Consider the following 9,048-nt stretch of genomic DNA (forward strand, 5'->3'; position numbering starts at 1 on the left):
ACCATATTCCTACTTCCTGCCAGGGCTAGTTCCTCAACATGTGCAAATGTTCCTGTCCTCTGAATCTAGCTCTATATGTTCCATTAGCTTCTTCCCCTCAACCTTGAGGCATGTTCCGAAATCTCTTAGGTTAAAAATAAACCTTCCTGCCACCTTGATCTGTGACCCCTGATCTTTCCCTCCTTCCCCTGCTACTCTTCTTGAGAATGTGACCTTTATTCCTCGCATTCACTTCCACCTCCACTTCTCTGCTAAGGTCACCCTAAATGCCAGCTCAGATGGCTACCTTTCAGTGCTTGACCTCTGCAGTATTTAATGCTGTTAACTCTCTTCTTAGCCTCTCTTGCTTGCTGACTCCACTTTTTCAGCCCCATCTTTCTTCACTTTCCCCTAAATCTGAGATTGTCCAGGCTTAGCTCAACTTCTTAGCTTCACTCCCTCTGAATTCCCATATTCATTACTTCCAGCACCTCAAATGTTCTGATAACTTTTATTGGAGTTATGAATCTTAGTCTTCCATATCTGGGGTGAAGAAAATAACACTTTCTTGACCTTGTGATCTTGTTTAAATCAACTTCAATCTAACAAAGAGGCCTCATTCTACTGAGCTGGCAGGAAATTAATCTCAGGAATCGTTGAATGTCCCGTCGCCACCCCTTCCCCCGCCCCCCTTCCACCCAGGAATGTGCCAATGTCAGCTCCTCCTGGGAGGCCCCTCTAGGCAAAGCCATTGGCCTTTGGTTCTGGCTGATTAATTGTTGAGATGGTCCCTGGTCTGACTACATGAACCCTTCAGGTCCAATGACCTTGCTGCTTGGAGCAAAGGAATCTTTGACAAAATCAGTGCTCCTGTGTCTGGGGTCCAGCCTTCCTAACTATCCTGATCAATGGCCCTCTTTGAGGACATGTCACCTCCCCAGCGAGCTGACACAGAGCAGCGCTCACATGGCTGATGTTCCCCCTCTTCTCAGTCCCAGGCCGAATCTCTCCTCTCTCCTGTTGCAAGCATCTCTCAAAGCTCTGCTGCCAGGAACACCACACACAGACAACCTTTACAAGGTGAGCAAAGGAACGGCTACAGACCTTACACCTGCTTGGAATGCAGAGGAGGGAAAATTATAACAAACAAAACACACATTAATATTGTTGGGAGTTTAGCAGTGGTTTCCGTAATCAACACTTTCTCCCTGGTGAATTTGTAGGAGACAGATGAAGGTAAAAACATTTGCTTTATTACTGACAAAGCTGATTGGAAACTGTACCCAGTGGTTCACTCTACAGACCAACCCACTGCAGTCCCTCGGACCACTCAGCCCTTGGTGGGATGGATCAAGAAGGGAGAGCCACCTCCCCTCCTCCCCCACTACCTCCTGCTGATTGCATCTGCTCAGTTCCTTCTTTAAGCCGACCAATCAGATAAGCTGCCCCTCCCTTTTTCCAGCCAAAGTCTCTCTCCTGAGCTGAAGACAGCATTTCCCAGTCTCCAGCACATCTCTACGCAGATGAATTTGAGGAGCCCAAATTCACCACAGCCAAATCTGAATTCCTGATCATTTCACCACCCCCCACTTTCAGAATTAATGACAATACAATCTGTCTCCCACCCCAAGGGAACCATCCTCTATTGTTTCCCTAGCCCAGTCTCAGCAGATCCCATCCATCCTACCTAAGAAACCTCTCGAAACGTGTCCCCCTCCCCCACTCTGCTGCCTAGGCGTCCTCTCTCCCCATTTCTTGGCTGGACCGTAGCAAGAGCCTCACTCGTTCCTTACCTCTGCCTCTTCCTCTCCCATCCTCAGGCAGAAAGACTGCCTACATTTCCAGCCTCCTATCTTTTTCCCCAAATGCATGCCTCCACACACCTTGCACACGCCCTTCCTACAACCTCTGATTTCCAGAATCTCCGTCCTTTGCACATGTGTTGTCCTCTGCCTTGCTCTCCAACCTCCCACCTACCCGGCTGTTTGCCTGGAAAACTCCTCCTTGCCTGACAACATTTGACCCTGAGGTTACCCTTCGTTAACACCATCGCTGACCAAGGCAGACATAACCCAGCTGTCAGCAAACTTCCCACCTGTCTGAGGGGTCCTTTAGGGTAGAGATGGGTTTAATTTTTGTTTGTGTCCTGGGTGCCTACCTTGATGCCCAGTGAACATTAGGGGCTTGATAAACCCTTAAGAAATGAATGGCTTCGTGGCTACTGTTTCACACTCACCCCATTAACTTAGCCTTTCAAACTGATCTCTTCCTTGGGTCCATCCTTCCCCGTCCCCTTCACCTGGTGACCTTGGTGCAGCGAACTGGCCCAGAGCTCTCAGGGAATTTAGTGGTGCTTTCCCTCTAGTGTGCTCAGCTGGAGGCAGGCAGTGAGTGGGCCTTGCTGGAGGAGTGGCTGCTTTGTGCAACCTCAGGCCCTCCTGCAAATCAGGCTCCATCGCCTTCACTTCCTGTGCTCAGTCTGTGCTCAGGGAGATTAGATACTGCCTAATCAACGCTAATTTTTTTTCTTTTCTTTTCTTAATATTTGAAACTATCAAGTACCAGTTGCCATCCTAGTGGGTGGCTTTCAGAAATCCCCTTTTTTTCTCGTGTTTGATTTCTTGTGAGTTTCAAGAAACCAATCTATTTGGAAAGAACCTGCCCTTAGAAGTTCTTTGAATTGCTGTGAAGCCGGGGCAGGAAGTGACTTTGGATCTGGGTTAGACAGTCTTGTCTCACTCCCAGGAAAGGTGGGAGTAGTGCGGTATAGGTGCATCTGGGAATGGGTGTGGCTGTAGATCATTCCTGTAGCTATTTCTCCATGTGTGGAGTCTGATCTAAAATGAGAGGATGTGTCTATTGCACACTGGTGGTGCACCTGTTGTAGTAACCAGGTGCTCTGGGAGTCCTGAGCTGGCTGGGGTTCCTCATCTCAGCTTGACCTGTTGTAACCTTTAAGTAGACTGAAGAATAAGCCAGTGAAACCCAATACATCTTTCCCCCCCCCCCCCCCCCTTCACTCTCACTCTAAACAAACAAATAAAAAAACCCGAAAAAATATCCTCTGGTGAGGATTAACAACAACAAAAGTTATCTCCTCCCTGTCTCCCCCTAGTCCTGATTTCTGTTCCCTAGAGGCAAGAATTAAGTGGGTAAGAATTAAATGAGTCTTATGATACACTTTCTTCAAATAAAACAACTGTTCTGAGATGTTTGGAGAAGGCTTGATGGCAGGGCAAGAAACACGATCTCCACATCATTGCATGGGAGGCAGAGATCAGTTATGTCTGTCTGGCTGGGGAGACAGACACTGGCTTTCTTCCCTGGTTTTTCTGATGATTTTAGGAGGAGATGCCCAGTGTAGTTCAAGTGCCATGAATAGGGCATGAGGAGCTCTTTTGTGTAAACTTCTTAATGTCTCAGTTATTTATTGAACTCCACTATGTGTCAAGAGCTTCTGGATTCTCTTTTAATCCATTTAGCAACTCTTTGAGGTAGGTTCTTTTATTTTTAGCGGAAAAAAACCTGAGCCACAGAGCAATTAAGTATTTTCCACAGTTTCTCAGTTAGTAAGAGCTGGAATCTGAGCCTGTAAGTGGTAAGAGATGAGCCTGAAGGCTATCTGTTCCACAGTCTACAACACCCTCTTACTACATACTGGATAGATAGTGGATACATTAGTTTAAAAGTCAAAATGCCCTACAAGTCTTTTTTTTTAAAAAAGTCATCTCCTTGCCCTGGTCAGTGTTGCTCAGTGGTTAAGAGCATTGGCTAGTGCACCAAAGAGTTGTGGGTTCGATTCCCAGTCAAGGGCATGTACCTGGGTTGCAGGTTCAATCCCTGGCCCAGGTCCTGGCATGTGCAGGAGGCAACCAATCAATGTGTCTCTCTCACATCAATGTCTGTCTGTCTCTCTCTCTCTCTCTCTCTCTCTCTCTCTCCCCCCCTCCAAACAAATAAAAAAACCAAAAAAATATCCTCTGGTGAGGATTAACAACAACAAAAGTTATCTCTTCCCTGTCTCCCCCTAGTCCTGATTTCTGTTCCCTAGAGGCAATTATTTTCGTTTTAAGGCTTTTGTATTAGTTACTCCTAGTTTTCTATTTGTTTTTCTCCTATTTCTAAATAACATGTTTACACTATTCTAGTTTTCGATATTTTCTACTTCCACTGAAGATGGGGATTTGACTCTTACCTTGTCCTTCCTCTCCCCTTCTCAGTATAGTTCAATATTCTCTACTTATTACAACTATATAAATATTCACAGCTGAGCCATGTGACACACTGTAGTTACAGTTCCTCTTTATTTAGCTTTTTGATTTCCCTAAAATTAATGTTTTAAAACATTTACTTGGTTATTCTCAAACTCTGATAGAAATGTTCATTTTCTTCCACTATGATCAAGCTTATCAGGTAAACCTTCACTTTCATTTTTCTTTTCATGGCAATATTCTCCTGAATCCCTTTTCTTCCTGTTCCAATCTAGACTGATGTCTAGGGAATGTTACATGGCTATTATTCTGGGAGATTAACTGTTTGTCCATCCGATCTGTAGAACTCTACAACTCTTTTTTTTTAAAATATATATTTTATTGATTTTTTTACAGAGAGGAAGAGAGAGGGATAGAGAGTTAGAAACATCGATGAGAGAGACACATCGATCAGCTGCTTTCTGCACACCTCCCACTGGTGATGTGCCCGCAACCCAGGTACATGCCCTTGCCCGGAATCGAACCTGGGACCTTTCAGTGTGCAGGCTGGCGCTCTATCCACTGAGCCAAACCGGTTAGGGCAACTCTATGACTCTTTTGGAATACTTTCCTGTCACAGCTTCTCTGTGTTTCAGATGGGAGAAAACAAAGCACAGTGGGGGTCGAGTGTGGAAGTTACCGAAATGTAAGGGGCAGCGCTGGGCCAGAACTGAGCTTTCCTGATTCTTAGCCTTGGACTCTCTGCGGGAGACCAGTGCCCCCTGCAGCCCATCACAAATGACCAATGTTGCTGCCGACCAGGTTTACCTCAAAAGTTTCAGACTCCCTGGAAGAATGCAGGTTGGCATGGATTTGATCCACACCTTTGTCTAATTTCTTTCATAAATGGGAGCTATAGCTGAGCAGTAGGCTTTGAATCATACTTCCTGGTCTACCAATTAATAGTCATGCAATTTTGAGCTGGTCATATAATCTCTTTAAGCTTCTATTTCCTTATTTGTAAATAACTGCTACCTCATTATAAGGAGTAATGCCACAATGTTTTAAAAGGCATATCGTAAATGCTTAGTCAGTCAAACATTTTTATAATTATGATCTAGAATTTCTCAGGAGATAGTAATACTTTTTTTTGGTTATCTTCACCTGAGGATATTTTTTCCATTGCTTTTCAGAGTGAAAGGAAGGTGGGAGGGAGAGACACATTGACTGGTTGCCTCTTGAGCACACACAGGGGTGGGAGGCTGGGAAGTGAATAGCAACTCAGGTACATGCTCTTGACTGAGAATCAAACCTGTGACTTCTCAGTGCAAAGGCTGATGCCCCAACCTCTGAGCCATACCGGCCAAGGGGAGGTAATATTTTTACTATTGGACCTCAATTCTCTAGTATACTTGAGTTCCTGGGATATTATCTGGGAGCTGTGTAAAATAGAATTCTCTGAATAAGCAATTTATGTATCTCACGTGAGTGGCTCTTGGTTAATAAGATGTCTGTCATTCTAGTTTACCTCCAGTCTACCCTTCAGGGATTGATGACATCCCTTGGCCAGCAGAGGTCAACTGACCTATACTAAAATAAATACCATCTAAATGTCCTAAGTCTTGCTCTTTGCTGATTTTTGGCTTTTACATTTTTAAAAATTACCAACTGATGCAAAGATGTAAGTTTCCTGGTAATATGTTTCCTTAGGAGAAAGGAACATCTATATATCCTTCATCATCTACTTCTTCCACATGCTTCATACTATCCTTTCTGGTACTATTTCCTATACCAGTTTGCATTCTAGAACAGACTGAATAAAGAAAAGATGATCCAGGTTTTGAGATGAACTTTTGGGGGAAGAAGTTTGAGATGGATTTTTGGGAAAAGAACTTCTAATGCAATGTATTTCAAAAGTGTAGGTCATGACTTGGGAGAGGTTGTGAAAACACCTTTGTTAAATCACAACTAGCACTGAAAAAGTAATAAAACAAAGTATCAATCTGTATTACACATTGTCAGGAAAGCAGTGTTTGTGAAACTTGTTTTGATTATATAAATTATATATACAAATATTTTCATTTATGTGTATATACATGTGCTGACTTGCAATGTCAATGTATTTCTTACTCAGTGTTACAGTTGGAAAAGTTTGAAAAACATGTCTTAATGATTTCCACTAAGTTTTGTTTGCCTCTGCATCATAGTTCTTTCATCAGGCCTCCCTTCTAGATAATCCTATTCAAAGAAATAAAAACAAACAAAAGCCAAAAGATCAAAAACAACCAACCAAGCAGGACTCATGCATTTTCTTTTTCAGCATTTTTTGGGCATCCGACTACATAAAGATTCTTGGATAAAGGTTACTACTCTTAAATCTACAACCTCATCAGGGCAAACAAATAGGTAAAGTGAACATTACACGAGTTAGAATAATTAAAATGTTAAAGGGTACAAGTAACATGTTAGGGAATGTAGGCCGAATCACTCCGACCAAGTTCACATGGAAGGCTTTGTGCAACCATTAGGCCCAAAATATCAATCATCAGGGTTTAGAAGCCTGTCCTTTTAAGGACTAATAAGTTTGGCTGGATCTTATGGCTTGATAGCTGTAGAAAATGTGACTTATAATACATTCTATTTTGACCTTAATACTTTAATGCATTTGGATCCACAAAGAACTTACGTTAACTTACTTGAAAACATTTCAGCATAGTGGGATATTTGTGTTATATCCTAGGATCAGTGAGTTGCCCTTATCAGAAAGTCACACTCCAGGGCTGGTCAGCTGGCAACCCAATCTGGAAGACCACGCTTCACCAGTGAGTACCTTCTGTTATCCATTGCTCTATGGATTCAGGCGGCCCTCCTAATCAACGTAATAAATGTCCAACGTGTTTCCATCGGTGCTACGAGTGGCTTGCTAATAACCTTAATGATGTAGACATCGGGTCTTGTGAACTCAGTACTATTAGTATTCAAGGTATGTGGTTTGGCTATAAAAAAAGTCACTTCAGAAACAAGAATGTAACCAGCTCTGTAACATGTCCCTCTGTAGACAGTACCAAAGGCATGATTGCTAAATGTACTTCTGTTTAGCCCAGTGATGGCGAACCTTTTGAGTCTGGGGTGTCAGCATTTTGAAAAACCCTAACTTAACTCTGGTGCCATGTCACATTTAGAAATTTTTTTATATTTGCAACCATAGTAAAACAAAGATTTATATTTTTGATATTTATTTTATATATTTAAATGCCATTTAACAAAGAAAAATCAACCAAAAAAATGAGTTCGCGTGTCACCTCTGACATGCGTGTCATAGGTTCGCCATCACTGGCTAGCCATTAGTAGAGGACTCTGATCAGCTGATATTGACCACAAGGCTGACAGAATTTTGCCCTCAATATATGAGGCAGATGCTATTGCTTGATAACAAGTATTTAATAAGTGATTCTTATGAGGCAAATTGAGTATGAATTTCACTTTCAGATTAAGCAGGTAGTGGATATCATTATCTTCCCAAAAAACTGAGTGGTAAATGACCAAATTGGCTGTCAGTTTGAAAAATAAAATTACTCCCAAATAATATCAATCATAAACACCTATTTATCAAAGCAAGTTTATTTGATTACTTATTTCAGACAAATGAGGCTCATGTGTTTAACTCAGAAATAAGACAATCCAAATAAAAGGCAGGAAAAATTAAAATGAATTACACATACAGCTGCATTCATTTTACTTAACACTGTGGAATGATTGATGTAGCACCATTTACCTCAAAGATATCCTAAGCAGTTTATAAAGTAATTATGTGGATCTTTGCTAAAATGTAGTAATAGCTTAAAAATTATAGCAAGTCTAATAATAATCTTATGTTCGACTTCAGAAATTATTTCAGAAAAAATAGGAAATTTGGGAAGGATATGACCTTGTATAATTTGTCAAGGAAATACATAGTTTTACCATTATTGAGATTGGTTTTTTCTCCCATCATCTGTACTTTTTAATCACTATCACTATGGCCTAAATTCTAAGCTTTGGAAGATTTAATAGGCAGTTATAAAAACATTTTTTAAACTAAAGGTCTATTGGTCTGTTCAGTATACATTCTAGTCTGAACCACAAACACAGAAGAACAAGAGAACTTTAATGATATTTTAAATCATAAGGATTAGGATCTTTAATGATTACTTTTTACCATTTCTAATGGCCATTATAAGCTATTCTACTCTGATCTTAGGTTGAAATTTGTTGAACTAAAGTTTGACCCCGTTGATGAATCTAAATTAACATGAAGACATTTATAAATGCAATAGGAAGCATTTTTCTAAGTACTGAAGAAGTTTCATCTGAAATATATAAAGAAACCTGGAGAGAAATTTGGTGTTTCAGCATCCTCCATCAGCCCACTTTACTAGTCAGGAGCCATAGTACATTTTCAGAAATATACCACAGAAAAATCTTATGGAAAAAAAATTCCCCTGAGTCCGGGATCATTCAATTCTGGATAGCTGTGGTCCCCCACCCCTTTTTTTAGGGTCATGAACCACTTTGAAAAGGTGATGAAAGCTATGAATTTCCCCCCAGAAAAATGCATATAAATAAAAACTTCTTATATACATTTGCGAATGGGTGTCCATGACACCCATTAGGAATTGATTTCAAAGCTGTGGAACAGTGGGAAATAATCTTAACCCAGCTTCACTTTACTGCTTCTGCTAGAGTAAGCATTTTAATATTACTAAATTGCTACTGTAAGACAGTTATTCTTATTGTAAGCACCAACGTAGTGTTTTATTTTATTTTTCTGGTGTCAGGAGTGGGATCCAATGTAGTGTTTTAAAATTCATTCTCCTGCCAAAACCGGTTTGGCTCGGTG

The sequence above is a fragment of the Myotis davidii genome, unplaced genomic scaffold, assembly GCF_000327345.1.
Source record: "Myotis davidii unplaced genomic scaffold, ASM32734v1 scaffold6, whole genome shotgun sequence".
NCBI classification, from domain to species: Eukaryota; Metazoa; Chordata; class Mammalia; order Chiroptera; family Vespertilionidae; genus Myotis; species Myotis davidii.